This window comes from Colias philodice, chromosome 26 (assembly GCF_061535455.1).
Source record: "Colias philodice isolate Cphi_HAF_F1 chromosome 26, ilColPhil1 Martin Lab GWU primary, whole genome shotgun sequence".
Taxonomy (NCBI): domain Eukaryota; kingdom Metazoa; phylum Arthropoda; class Insecta; order Lepidoptera; family Pieridae; genus Colias; species Colias philodice.
The window spans coordinates 8,335,709-8,352,402 of NC_143111.1; the positions used below are offsets into that span (position 1 = coordinate 8,335,709).

At 31.9% G+C, this 16,694-nt stretch overlaps 1 protein-coding gene across 2 annotated transcripts in view; it reads left to right on the plus strand.

Moving 5' to 3' along the window:
• Positions 1-16,694, plus strand: part of LOC149477055 (uncharacterized) — a 306,353-nt gene that overhangs the window by 171,156 nt on the left and 118,503 nt on the right. The window contains exon 1 of one of the 2 annotated variants that reach the window (XM_089711380.1): positions 2,587-2,786. The exons of the other annotated variant lie outside the window; for it this stretch is intronic. The gene's annotated coding sequence lies outside the window, so the exon portion shown is untranslated. Of the gene's footprint in view, positions 1-2,586; positions 2,787-16,694 lie in introns of those variants that run through there. 2 annotated transcript variants of the gene reach the window in all.

The window sequence follows — 16,694 nt, forward strand, 5'->3', positions numbered from 1 at the left end:
TAATAGGATGGCGGTTCTACAGGGGTGGGTGGTACGCAATGACAAAAAGAAAAATGATGGTCCGAACGCTGATACCGGAAGCGTTAAGATACTGTAATATAAAATATAACAGTATCTTAAGATAAAATATTATAGTATCTTCACCGTGTGTGACGCGCTTTAATCCTCACATTACTGCATAGAGTACTATTTACTATCGTTAAATTAAAAGAAAATTTTTCAAACTATTAGAGAAAAGGCGATTAAAAACACTGCGAATACATACTTTATTATCATTTTTATTTCGTATAGTTCGTGATACCCGATTATCTATATACTAAATATATGTATTATAATATAATTTAGTATATAGTAAGTAGTAAGTAGAGCAGTGGTGGCTCAGTGGTGAGACCTCGGACTTCGAATCGATAAGTCCGGGGTTCGAGACCAGGCGAGCGCGCAGGAAATAAATTGATTTTTCAATTTATCTGCGCATGTTGTAACATCACCACTGCTCGAACGGTGATGGAAAACATCGTGAGGAAACCGACATGTCGAAGAATCAAAAGTTCAACGACATGTGTCATCCGCCAACCCGCACTTGGCCAGCGTGGTGGATTATGGCCTGTACCCTCAGGCCCGTGTCCCAGCAGTGGGAACGTATATGAGCTGATGATGATGAAGTAGTAAGTAGTAGTAGTATAGTAGTAATTTCTGTCCGTTTGTGTACGTTATGTATAATGCCTAGCTTCTTATTTAGATTCCTAGATATTTTCTATAGTTTAATTGTAAACCTAGGCCTGTGGACTGTAAGTGTAACTGTAAATTTGCATATGCAGCTTAAACTGTTTTGCAACTAACTACGTATCTCAATAGTAATAGAGTTTTGCAGATAGAATCAATATCATAAAATAAGGATTAATTTTGATGAGTGTTTTCCAGCATATTGTTAAATTGTAGAGATATAACATTAAATTGAATATTACATTTTAATCATTATAAATCCATTCAAAATATCTGGCGTGTAATAAACAGATATAAATATTTCACTTCTATGTGCTATGATTATTTTTTGTAATTATTACATATTCAAATCTAGCAGTAATAACAATATTACTATGTAATATAGTACGAGTATAGATAATTGTAATACTATTCAGAGCATATTGCTCTAATTTCTACACGTGCAGCCTCTGGTATAACTATGGTCGTCGGGCATACAATGCTCTGCGTATTCAATATAACAACGCATTCAGAGCGCTGATGGGGCTGCCTCGCCACTGTAGCGCATCAGGGATGTTTGCTGAAGCTCGGGTAGATTGCTTTTATAGTATAATACGGAAGAGATGTACATCTCTGGTGCGCCGGGTGCGGGGCAGTACCAACACTGCTCTAAAAATGATCGCAGACAGATATGATTGTGTGTACTTGCACCATTGCGAGCAAGTACACACATCCTATATCAATAAAAATAAAATGACGTCATATAAATGGTAAATTGTAAAATGATAATATTTAAATAATTAATGTAATGTACTAACATAGTAATTAAGAAATTACTAACAAGTGGACCTATGATGTCTTATCAATAAATAAATTATTATTATTATTATTGTTTCTGTACTGTAAACTAATGCATTATTTATGGACATGTTCTCTAAATCAAATATTTACACTGTGAAAAATACAGCTCAAACTCCATTACCATTACCATTGTATGTAATCCAAACTCTATTCCCATTACAACATGTAACCGTCCGTCCGTCCGAACAATGCAAGTTTGTTCATTACTGCACTCGAATGTGAAAACTTTAATTATTTTAGTGTTTTAGTGTAAGAACTGTGTATTGTTTAAAATAGTCGTGCGCTTTTTAAGTCGAACGCTGCTTTTAAAGTTTGCGAAGAAAATATTGCTTCGCGAGTTCCACTTTTCGCATAATTTTACTCGGTGTTTAGTTGAATGTGTGTTTTTGCGAAGTTTTTGTGATTATTAATTCTTAGTTTGCAGAAAAAAATAAACGAATTTATAGAGTAATATAAATATAAATAAAATATTGTTACACTTAATTTTAGTGTTGATTAACTTTATCTGACATAGAATTTGAAGGAATACGATTTTTTATATTAATATTTAAGACAGTAACTTCAAAATCGTATCTAGGGAATCTGTTATCTATTATAAGACTACATATAAATAATTAAAACATGTGATTAAAATTATAATAAGAAGTAGCTCTACATTTTTAAATTTATAAATAATAGAAAAAATTCGATCAACTTTATATTCTTTATAAATTTATATTTATTAAAGCATTTGAATGCCATAAAACCAAACATATCAAATTTAGCTCTACATTTATCAAAATTCTTATTTTTCACTCATTTCAATAGTTTACATCTCAGTAAAATAAAACACGCCCTATTTTTATAAAAGTATATTGTAATCATAAAATAGCTTTAATCTACCTTAAACCCGTTCATTTACATCAGCTATATGTACCAACAACGTTGCTAATAAAAGGATTTTTAACGCAACGCTGCAGTACGATGCCTGATAGAGTACTGCGAAGGCCCTACATAACGTAGTACGTCAGTTGACGACGTCTTTCCACTGCGAACGAACGCCGCGCGTTCAACCTCGACGTTCGATATTTGACATTCGAAATTCGTAACTTCTCCTTCGCCTCGGATTAAAAAAAAGTAAAAAAGAAAAAAACATCCCGCCTTTTTAGCTGTCAACTTGACGTGTGTTTAGTGAAATTTTGTGCTCTTGTTTGTGCTGTGTTTGTGTGTGTGTACTCTTGCAGGTAGGTCGTGTGCTAAATTAAATATTGATACGCAACTCCTATGGGAAAATAACGCGTTATACTGAAGTTTTCTATTAAAATAATGATTAAAAGCATTCTGTGGAGCCATTAAAAGTGATTAAATATTCCCTTAGAAAATGTTACGCGCAATTTTCTATCTACACAGCTTATTCTTGTTTTGTTCTCGGTTTTAATGAATTTTCTCGTTTTTTTAATTCAAAATTCCTTGTTGGCAATTTAATATTATTTGAGCCTTTTATTTTTAGAACATATTTGATTAAAAAACGAATTGTTTTTAGTAGATAAGTTATTATTAATTATGCTAATTTTAAAACTAAAACGTAATAATTACTTGAATTTAATAAGGTTATAGTTATTATTTTCGTTTCATTGCAGATTTAATGAATTAACAAATAGTTATTTATTTTGAAAAAAATAATGCATTAGTCATTTCAAAAAAATATTAACCATTAAAAAAACATACCATTTTTTTAACACAAAAACCCGACTATCTCTATTTAAAAAAAAATAAAACGTTAATGAAGACCAAAAAGACACGTAGTCATTAACGAATGGAGTTTTATGAAGTCATTGAACCAACAGTTAGGGAAGAAATAAATTAACTCGTAATTGCTAATGCGTGACGTCACAGCGTTGGATTAACATGCAACTGAAATAAATAATAATAATTATATCGTGTTGGATTTAATGAAAAATACAATGAATAGAACGTACTTTGAGTCTTGAATTATACGTATTAGTATGATTGTTAGTATATTTGAATAAAGTCATTAAAGTTTTTGTTCCTTTGACCTCAATTAATATAACAAGTGAGCGTGTATGTATAGTCTATGAATGCAATTTGTATTGAAAGCAAACTATAGAGTATACTTTTTTATATTCATTAAATTAGGGCGTTGGGGCGGATTTCTATTATTAAGTCTGTTTTTTTAATTCATAAATACTAATTAGTAATGGTATTTATCTAATAAGCTATTAAATGTAATCCTATTCATCTTTTGTAGTTGTACAATGTACATGCCTACGTAGAGTCTACGACGTAGAGGTGTAGACATTCAAGTCTACGCCGTAGATGGGCGTAGAGACGTTAATGTAAAAAGATGAGATACGATGAATGTTATCAGAATATTGTATTCTAAATATACTTTAGTTTCTAAGGACCTATTTAGCAACTGCACTAGGTGTAATAAATGAAAGCTTTATTTTGTATCGGATCAAATTACTATTTGAAATAAGTCTTTGCTTGTATGTGAATGTGTCTTTTTGCACATGACGATATTTTTGTTATACATGGATTTTATAAGATGCTGATAGTGTCCCTGGTAGCCACTTTTTGACCTATATTTCCATACATTCCCTGTCATTTAAACTGACAAATAAATATAACATACTCACAAGCTGTGAACACAGCCATTAGTCTATATATTTATAAATAGCTGTGCTGCGCGGTTTTACCCGCAGTGCTTTGCTCCTGTTTGTCTTAGCATGATGATAATAATTATAGCATATAGCCTTCCTCGATAAATGGGATATCAGCTAACACCAAAATAATTTTTCAAATCGGACCAGTAGTTCCCGAGATTAGCGTGTTCAAACAAAGAAACCAACTCTTCAGCTTTATAATATTAATATAAGTATATATTGTTCTATTGGCTATCTTTACACAAGAATTATGTGCGTAAATGTAGTTTCGTTAACTATTAATCAGCCTATTTACTGGCTACAGGCTTGGTGTAAGGTGTAAATAAATAATAAGTTAGTCTATAGGTATGTTCAACTGTGCCCTTTAGTTGGAGTTGGCGATACAAGCATTTCATTACAAGTATTTTTCCTTAAGGCCAAGTAGCTAGGTCATCGGATTGTGTCCCGATTAGGTTACGTTAAGGCGCAGTTAGATAATTCGTAAATAGTTTCTACGGGTAATTTTCATTGAAAAAAGTTAAAGTTTTATTCATCGTAGACTTCTTCTTAACCCGCATTTCTCATTCATAACTTTCACACTTTTTTATGTCTTATCTTCTTACTGGAGTGGCGCAGGGACCCAAAGTGAGTCTTGGCCTCCGACATTAAGAGCCTCCATTTTACTCTATCCTGTGCCATCTCTTGCCAGTTTTCGATTTGGAGGGTGCGCAAGTCTTTGGCGATTTCGTCTTTCCAGCGGTACCTAGGACGCCCAACCGGACGTCGTCCAGATGGCTGTCCCAGGTACGCTCGATCGAGCAGCGAAACGCTGCTCGATCTTACCCCATTCTTTCTACATGTCCGAGCCATCGGAGTCTTTGCAATTTAATCTCACCGATGATATTTGGCTCAGCCATTAGGTCTTCAAGCTCCAGGTTTTTCCTCCTCCTCCAAATTCCTTCTTCTGTTAACACTGGCCCGATCATCTTCCTTAAGATCTTCCTACTAGGAATTATTAAAAAAAATATAGGTTACTAGCTTTCCGCTCGCGGCTTCGCCCGCTGTGTCTAAAATGCAATAAATTATATACTAAAACCTTCCTCTTGAATCACTCAATCTATTAAAAAAACACATAAAAATCCATTGCGTTGTTTTAAAGATTAAAGCATTAGAGACAGAGAAAGCGTCTTTGTTTTATACTATGTAGTGATATCATAGAAATCTAAATAACAAGACACATAGAAGGGCTATAATGTCATAATTCGTATGAAAACCGCTGTCGCCAAAATCAACACATTCAAACCGAAAGCTAAACAGTACACACAAGTAAACTATGCCTTTTATTGGACAGCTTGATTTTAGTGAAAACTAACTATCTATTAAATTAAGCTTTTGAATATGTATCCTAACGCACGAATTTACGGTTTATTTTAGAATAACATCCCTAAGTATATGAGACTTTTTGCTCCAATACGAACAAACGTGATAATAAGAATGGTCGACTGTGTCATTCATTGTTATTTCGATTACTATGGTGACACTCGTAATACTTGTAAATATTCTATAATTTTAAGCAAAAAACGGCATTATTTCTAAAAAAATATATTTTCCGATGAAATATTATTCCTTTATAAGTATAATTACAACTTGTGGAAGAATTTCCGCAATGGGAATTGCTGAAACACACCATGTATACACTCATACGTCTCCAGAGCAACTGAACAGTGACGAATGCACTGGTGATGTGCAAATCACCTGAGTGGCGACAAGGTCACGCACGCTTACGACTTCTAGTGTCTTGTTATTTAGATTTCTATGAGTGATATTCATAATATGAAATCAAAAAGTTTTACGTATAAATTAAACCTTCGAAAATGCAAAGCCTGTGAATTTACAAAACTTATAAAAGTATTATTATTTCAATATTACAATTACATACCATTTCTGTGCCAAGTAAAAATAACACAGCTAACCAAACAAACTCCGAAACTAATATTTTTAGAATAAATACATGTTTCCAATTTTAAAACTCGCTTCGTTAAATAATGTAACAGATTTAATCTATTTTCGTACCATGTATTTATTGTATTCGTAAAGAATAATATGTTATTTATAACGTCCGAATTTGATTGTGTAAAAATAAACCTATAATAATATGTAGAAATGTCTCTTTTAATTATAGAGCAAGGTGGAAAATTCATGAGAAATGTTATGGTGGGTTCAGACGCTTGCGTTCAAAGTGACATTCAACGAGCACAAGCATGTAAACATGTTGCTTGTGCATGCGCCCGTGTTTGTTGGTTTAGGAAATTGTGAATTCACGGAATATATTTCTCAGTTACTGTGATAATATTATCCTCTTTATTTTTCAATTATTTAAGTAACACATTATTAAGCATGAAACTAAATAAAAAAAATATATTATATTATGTAAAAAGTTTAACCCTTTGTTAATGGTTTGTCTTATAAACAACCAATAACAAGTAAACCATTAAAGAGAAAAATACTGAAATTGTATTAAAAAACTGTTTCGTTTCACCAACACACAGCCACACCCGTTCTATATCTCTCGTTACACTAATGGTGAAATCGCGTGAAGCAATCCAATGTGTATATTACCTATAGATGAAATTAGTAAGAATCGAACTGCTAACTTTGATTGAATTGAATAGGATATTTACAAGCGTTTTATGGAATAAATGATCGAAGTTGAATTTGTAGTAGTGATTAATTTTATATTACAACTAGCGGTGCATCGCGTTTTCACCTGCATTTTTCTTTGCTGCTCCGCTCCTAAATTATTAGTCTTAGATGATGATCGTAAGGAACTATCTACTATATAGTATACTAGTGGTACGCCCCGGCTTCGCCCGTGGTACATATTTCGCAATAAAAGGTAGCCTATTTCCTTTCTCGGGTATCAAAATATCTCCATACCAAATTTCATGCAAATTGATTCAGTAGTTTAGGCGTGATTGAGTAACGGACAGACAGACAGAGTTACTTTCGCATTTCGCATAATATTAGTATGGATTATAGTGTAGTAGGTCCATAGCAGTCCTTGTTAAATAAGCTGTCTAGTATTAATAATATTTCAAATTTAAAAATTTAAAAAATTACTATTCCATAGTAATTTTGACATAATCGCGTTCAAATGTCTTGACCTTTTATTATAAGTAGTACTAGTAGTTATTATGGACTTAATAAAGCTTCAATATACAATTTAGAAAGAGGAAATAAAACTACGATTGTTTTATTGCTTTTCTTACTTTTCACTTATTAATATAACGAAATGAAAAAAGTTCAATTTCTAGCAATCCAATATATTATTTCTATTCTTACCGTATCTTTTCCTTATTGTTTATTACGATTGTTATTAAGTCCAATATTCATACAAATTCCAATATCTTCCACTTAAGAAAAACATAATGTGTTTAATTTATTGCAAAATTGTAGTCTTATTAATTTTGCACTTTAAAGACATTATTTTAAATTTAATTTGAGTCAGATACTATAATAGAATATATTTTTTGTCTTATTGTGATCATGGATACAAAGCAAGGAATCGTTTTAAACACTTAATAGTTATGAAATTTTAAACATTAAATTAAATTATGAATACTTATTTGTAAATAATCAGTAATAAATAATATCATAATAGAGCGATATTTTTCAAGTATTAAAACATATTTAATCAAACTAAAATCTTAATTCATAATTAATATACGTTACGAATCCCTACTTAATATTATAAATGCGAAAGTAACTCTGTCTGTCTGTCTGTCTGCTATGTTTTCCCGCTTAAATCTCTCAACCGATTTTGATGAAATTTGGCACAGACAATCTTTAGACCCTGAGAAAGAACATAGGCTACCTTTTATCAAAACACCACGCGGACTAAGCCGCGGGCGGAAGCTGGTCTATAATAAATTAACAAACATAGTTATGAATAATATATGATTCGTTTGTACTAATAATTACAGGTATAAACCGTGTAATGTATTAACAGTAATTAAAGGATAAATTGAGATAATGTATGCTATTAATTATTCATTTTAATTGTTAGGTGTTTGAACGTTGAATGTATATCAATTTGGTCTTTAAATGTATACTAGCGGTCCGCCCCGGCTTCGCCCGTGGTACCTACATGTTTAAGCTATCCTATCTCTCAAGTGGGATCGAACTGCACATGGTGTGCGAATTTTATTATAATCGGTTAAGTGGTTTAGGAGTCCATTGAGGACAAACATTGTGACACGAGATTTATATATATTAAGTAATAAATATATAAAGATAATTTAATCTGCATTTAGCGCACGACTTTGTCGGCTTTGTAGAAAACTTGAGAATTATATTACTTATACTGAGACCCTCCAAGAACCACTCTTGTAAAAAAGAGCGTGTGTGCCGAGCAAACGTGTCAGAAGTGAAACTTTTTTGGCAAGATCATCGCATCAAAACCTATTGCGTAATTTTGAAGATCAAAACATTCAAACACACACGATGGAAAGCGACCATGTTTGATACTATGCAGTGATGTTAGTCTATAATAATATGCTTTTCATCATAATATGATGATCATAGTATTCTGCATGAGCCCACGACAATCTTCGACAGTGTACAGGCGAAGCGGGGCTGCGTAGCTAGTTGGAAATATAAAATAACTCTGTCAAAGATTATTCAACCATCGTGATTGCATCGGAACTTTAACTACCGTTTTTAGATTTTAATTAAATTGATGTATTATTAATCTCAGAAGTCAGAATTTTGAGTATGAATAGTTATATCAATTAGAAGGAGGTTTATTTTTTTGTTAATACATATAAATTACTAGATTCCGCCCGCGACTTCGCCCGCGTTTTCAAAGGATAGTTCCGCATAGTTCCCGTTCCCGTAGGTTTTCCGGGATAAAACCTATCCTATGTGTTAATCCAAGTTACCCTCTATATGTGTGCTAAATTTCATTGAAATCTGTTTGGTAGAATTTGCGTGAAATGTTACTCTTTCACGCAAATTCAACACACACACATCCTCACAAACTTTCGCATTTATAATATTAGTAGGATAGGATTATCTACACAAAACAGATAACAAAAATAAGTGTATGTTTATCACTCTATTCAAAAACAAATATATTGAACTATGAATGAAAATGTTATAACTGTGTCCTTATAAAAAGCAATAGTCAAGTGGGGGGAAGGCAGGCTTTATTACGAAAGGGATACGGGATTCAATTTGATAACCACACTTAAAGTGGAGCAAATTTTATCGGTACAGGTAAGGCTTTTATTCAATAAGCTGTAAATATTATTGCTGCGTTTAGTCTAGCCGGTTTAATATGAAACGATTGACCTGGATTTTTATTTCGTGTGTGACTTTTGATTCAAGAATTAATAATTGTTTATTTTTTATGACAAAGCAAGAAAATGGACAGGTAGTGCATTAATTGTATATTGAATAGTAAAATTGAAAAAAAAATGAAATATGAGAAATTTATTTGCCAGAATTGTTGTTATAAAGGTTTAACAATGAATTACGTCCGCACAATACGCCAACGAACTGGCATACAAATATTTATGTGTTTTAGTAATATTTATTTCTAAAAGTAGTAGGAACTTGTGGTCGTTTATTTATTTATTTATTTTACTTGGAGCACCAACAGCTTATATAAACAAGAGATATGTAGCAGTTAAAGATAAATACATAAAGCTAACCTTTAAAATTGTATTCATTAAAATAAAATAATTTACACAACAATTTTCGCTACATATAAAACTAATTCTACGAATTTAAACTTACAAACACTCATTTAATCAACTTCTTTTATAGTCGATTTTGAATCAATTGAATAAATCAAATTATATTTTAAGGTGATTGCAACGATCTGTTCCCAGCCAATATCCCGCTAGATGGCGCTGAATTCTACATTTCTAGTTTATTTGAGTTTTTGCGTAATTGGAATAGTCATCAAACCTAGGAATAGTCATGGCGGTTACTGAATATTATATTTTATTGAAATATGTTATATCATTGCCTTAAAATCCACCCAATTCGGTAAAATTATGCGTTTTAACATCTGTCATTGCATACAGGGTCGTTTACACACACAGACGTATACAAAAATGATAAAGATTTAACTCTAGATGGCGTGAATGTAAAGCGCGTCACACACGGTGAAGATACTACCTATAATATTTTATCTAATCTAGTAATATTTTATATTACAGTATCTTAAGGTATCCGGTATCAGCGTTCTGACCATCATTTTTCTTTTTTCGCTGTAGAACCGCCATCCTGTTACAAATGACCCACAAAGGAGAATGACCACGGGTGGTATCGGTAAAATTTTAGTTGTGCCACGTATTCGTTATATTGTTAATTCCTATTTGTATTTATAATGATCATATGTATCAATATTAAGTCTTAATTAAACCGGATAAATTGAAATAATAGTAAAAGTAAAAGTTTTTCTTTTGAAACATGTATGACTACGTATGGAATCGGTAAAATACTAGTTGTGTCACGTGTTCGTGATATTGTTAATTCCTATTTGTATTTATAATGATCATATTTATCACTATTAAGTTGTAATTATACCGAATAAATAGAAATAAAAGTAAAAGTTTTGTTTTGACACATACCTATATCTATCTCTCTTGCAAACGTCATATGTCATAGTTTCTATTTGAAATGTCAAATGAATGTGTTCGACGCATTGTTCGATGTTATTTTGAAATATGATATTATGCTGAATTTGAAGTAGCAAATATGATATTATGCTGATCCAAGCATTTTCACTCAAAACTAATATCACTAATGATTTGTAAAAGTAAATTATTTCAAAATACATTTCATAACCAACAAGTAAGAATAATTATTCATACAACAACAAATCAAAAACACTATTTACTATGGAAAAAAAACCAGGAAGGTGAAAAACATATTTACGATTTCGATGCACTCGACTTTTAGTAAAATAATAGGTAAAAATATTATTATGGTTTTGATCACAGACATATCTGTGGTTTTGATTTTAGCTACTAGTATCAGAAAGCTGCGTGTTCAATGCACGTCGGGGTCCCACAACTGTGGAGGAAGGAAGGTAGAATACCTCCATCGAATAAGTGAAGTTTCTCGACATACTCGATTTGCCGGCCGGCCTCAATGAAGATTGTCCGAAAGTTGTATATGTGCTCTGTAACGAAAAAATTTCGCTAGCGCGATTCAGAGTGAGGTGTCGTACAATATACCTAATGAAGTTTTTCATCTTTTTATTTTACTGCAAATACAAAATAAAAATTAAACAATGGTAATGTAAATTCTAAACAAACTACTACCAAAATACAATTAGAACAAAAATCATTTGACTTGTTTATTTCACCCAGAGGCCAGAGGCGGCTCGTGACAAAATTGTATAGGTGTTCACTTGAAATAAAACAACGAAAATACAATAGCGTTCGGGATGATTTATTGCAAAAAAATGAGCACCACATTTTATAAATGTCTATAACACTAAAAATTACAAAGTACAGGCTATTTCAAAACGAATTCAATGACTAGGTATCAATAATTAGTAAATCACCGAATTTGCATTCGCGAGCGTAGGTATCCATAGTGTTTGTTGTGTAAACATGTATGTATTTGAGTAGTTAGTAGCATATTATATTCTGAATTTCTGATCCATGCCTATTCACTCAAAACTAATAACACTAATGATTTGTAACAGTAAATTATTTCAATAGGTAGGTATTTGAACATTTCCCAACAAGACGTAAGAATAATTATTCGTAGGTATACAAGATACAATAACAAATCTAATACACTATTTATTATTTTATTATTTACTAGCGGTCCGCCCCGGCTTCGCCCGTGGTACATGTTTACGTTTTCTCTCCATAAGAAGTAATAGCTAGAGAGCTAGCGCAAAGCTACCTGTATGTATTTGACCAGACCTGGATTTTTGTGTGTTGATTCCCCTATACCTACTATACATGAGATGAGGAGTCACTAAGCCCAGAGTGGTGGACGGGGCGCGCGCTTAGGTAAGACAGGTGGAAATTTTTGGCGAACTTTGAAACCATTTGACCACGTCTGCCATTTTGATATTTGAAAATAGATTATTATTACTATCGGAATGTTGTAAAAAAATTTAATGTTCATTCATCATCACTATCGTATGGCGTTGTGTGACTCGTCTTCATAATCCATTGAATCGGATTCTGTAAAAGTAAAACGTAAATTATATAATAAAAGAAATGAGTCATTATAAACTTACCTAGTAAGGCAATGCCTTTGATGTCGCACGATGCCGCCGCGCCGCCAGTGTAGGTACTTCTGCTGCTACATGAAAATATGCTAGGGTTGCAACAAATGGGAAATAAAACAATTGTGATTATTACTATTATGATGTAATCATTTATTCATATTATGTACATTCAAAACAATTGCTATTATTAAATCTGATGTAATTATTTTTTCATAAATATATAATTATTATTAATTACATAATATATTGCACTGTGAAATATTTACGTATCACTTTATTTTTGATGTTCTTAATTGTCTTTTATAAAATTTAAGTGACGCATTCGCATTGGGATCAACAATCCGATAAGAAAAGAATGGAGACAACATATACATAGCTTTGATTTCAATTCTACAGATACAAAATATACAATCTATCTAAAATGATACAACGGATGTTTCCTGCGTTTTCTCGTCAAAATACCGAAACAACGTAATTATTGTATAGTAGTTGGGCGTGAAAGTAAAAAAACAAATGAAAAGTGTTTTCCATATGATTATTTATTAAATTTACGCGATTAAGAATAATTTCAACGATACAATTTAGTAACCGAGAATTCAGAGGATTAAAGAAAATACCTGCCTGATCATTTTATCAAACTCTAAAAGAATTATGGTTATTTCGCATCACTCGGTTTATTAGTTTGGTAATAATTATTAAAGGTAGTTACAACCCTAGCCATTGAGTCGAACGGTAGGCAACACAATATCGACTTTGTGCGGGTACATATGGTACATATTTTCTTCTTGCTGTGAAGCGTAATTATTATTATTAAGATTTTTTAGGCTATTTTGAATCAGCTGTTCTAATTTAATTCTAGAAATTTATTAAAACGTGATTTTTTTAAAAGTATATTATGAGTTTATAAATACCTCAACCAATAGTTATTGTGTCCTATCCTCATTTCTTTATATCTTGGTAGGTAGTTAACTAAAGTGTTAAATTTACATAACCTCAACAACAACATTTACACTGCCACTGCACTAAAACTAAACTAACTAGCTCTCTAGCTATAAGAACCATCCTCGTACTTCAAGGAATATAATAAAAAAAGAATGATCGAAATCGGTTCAGCCGTTCTCGAGTTATGCGCTTACCAACACATTTTGCGATTCATTTTTATATATAAGATAAGATTATGTGAAAATAACCAGGAAGGTGAAAAACATATTTACGAAAACATAGTAACATAATATGGCTGTCGCTACAATAATTATATTTCAATTTTATCTTTTTATACCTAGTAGAACTGGCCGACGAATAAAAAAAATCGTATTAGAATAAATACAATAAATTACGGAACAAAAAAAGGATTGTAACTGAATTAGGTATGTTTGTTTCTGGGCGCCCGGCGCACCGTTTTCGACGACGCGACGCGCGACGTAAGCGTATAGGTATAGGTACCTACTTTGCTAAAACAAACTAATAAAATTGTGTGTCTGTCTGAAAATTCGGAAAAGCATATTTTGCAAGTTTGTAATTACTTTGATAGTTTACCGATTTATAATAATTGTAATTGTAATTGTATAATATATAATTTGCAATGTGGTGAAATTTCATAAAAATCACGGGCCAATTTTTTGTTTTGAATCCCACCGAAAATATAATTGCGTTATTAGAATAATTAATTACTATACCTACCCACGATCAATTATTACAATATAGTCTCAAATGCATACTAGAGAAATATTGCAATTTGATTCAATTAAAATGCATAGCATACAAAAATAAATTCACAACCAAGAAATTCCGCGCGCAAATCATAGCGCGTGTCAATGAAATCAAGAATGTTTTATATCAAGCCGACGCGGACGACGACGCGACGCCGAACAAAAGTACCTACGACGGACGACCACGCTTCGAGTTGCCAAACAACATGAGTAGTGTTGCCGAACTATCGATAGTTTGACTATCGATAGTTGACCTTGAAAATAAGTCAGAATATCGATAGCACTATCGATAGTATCGATATTATCGATACTATCGATACTATCGATAGCGTTAATCATGGAATACTATTGATGAACTGCAATAGTATCGATAAAATCGATAGTATTGATTGCCAATAGTTGCTATACTAACTACTGTCGATAGTATCGATACTATTGCTACTGAATATTGCAACTACAATCGATACTATCGATAGTACTGATACTATCGATAGTTTTGAGCTATCGCTATAGCTAAGGTCACTATCGATGGGACGATATTATCGATAGTATCGACACTATCGATAGTATCGATAGTTCGTTCGATATTGAGCTTCGATAGTATCGACACTATCGATAGTATCGATAGTTCGTTCGATATTGAGCTTCGATAGTATCGATACTATCGATGGTATTGCTATGTGTCGATAGTATTTACGCTTATAGGACTATCGATACTATCGATAGTATCGACACTATCGATAGTATCGATAGTGCTATCGATACTATTGCTTTTCCCCAACTATCGATAGTTAATCGATAGACTATCAATAGTGGACTATCGAGCGGCAACACTAAACATGAGTAATAAATTGTTTACAAAAAAAACAAGTTTTCCATTTTTCTGTATGAGTAGACAGAACTTCAAAACGCCACCTGCTACGGTTTATATTATGAACGATTGTTATAAAAATAAAAGTTATATTTGTTGGTGTATACTATTTTATTGATCAATAATTTTGGAATTTAAAATTGTCAACATTGATTACAATAAAACGCAGTTTTATTTTATTACACTATTGTTTTTTTTATCAAAACATGTATTTGAAGTACCATATAATATTATGCTGATCCAAGCATTTTCACTCAAAACTTATATCACTAATGATTTGTAAAAGTAAATTATTTCAATATACATTTCATAACCAACATGTAAGAATAATTATTATTATTCCTACCTACAACAACAAACCTAAAACACTATTTACTATGGGAAAATAACCAGGAAGGTGAAAAACATATTATTATTTACGATTTCGACGCACTCGACTTTTAGTAAAATATAGTAGGTAAACATAATATTATGGTTTTGATTTTTGCTACTAGTATAAGAAAACTGCGTGTTCAAACTACTTGTTTGTCTGTCTGAAAATTCGGAAGTACTTTGGTAGTTTACCGATTTATAATAATATTGTATATATCGTTGTTTAAAAAATATTCAAACACAATAAAATATGATATACTGATTTATCACTGGTTTCAGTGATGAACTGATGAGTCAATTATAGCCACTATACTTTCGTCATACGTGTGTATGATTGATGTGATTTGCAACGTGGTGATATTTCAGAAAAATCACGGGTCAAATTAGTGTCCCACCGAAAATATAACTGCGTTATAAGAATAACTATACCTACGATAAATTATACATAATACAATATAGTCTCAAATGCATACTAGTGAAATATTTTATTTGAATCAATAAAATAAAAAAAAAAAATAAAAAATAATAATAATACAAAAATAAATTCACAACACAAGAAAATCCGCGCGCAAATCATAGCGCGTGACAATGAAATCAAGAACTTTCGAGCCGACGCGGACGACGAAGGAGCCTAACAAAAGTACCTACAATAGTATATTATTATTAGTCTGTGCTACAATCATAGGCGGCTCGTGACAAAATTGTATGGCCGTGTTCACTTGAAATAAAACAACGAAAATAGGTACCTACAATAGCGTTAGCAGTACAAAAAAAATGAGCACCACATTATAAATGTCTATTTATACACTAAAAATTATAGAGTATTTCAAAACGAATTCAATTATTATTTAGCAATAATTAGAAAATCCCCGAATTTGCATTCGTGATCGTATTCATAGTGTTTGTCTACACTAATATTATAAAGAGGAAAACTTTGTTTGTTTGTTTGATTGTAATGAATAGGCTCATAAACTAGGTACTGGACATTTTACCAATGTTTGCAAGTTTGTGATTACTTTGATAGTTTACCGATTTATAATAATTGTATACTTATATCATTGTTTAAAAATATTCAAACACAATATGATATAGGTACTGATTTATCACTGGTTTCAGTGATGAACTGATGAGTCAATGTTAGCCACAATACTAATCACTTTCGTCATGTACATGTGTATGAACTATGATTGATGTGATTTGCAATGTGGTGAAATTTCATAAAAATCACGGGCCAATTTTTTGTTTTGAATCCCACCGAAAATACATAT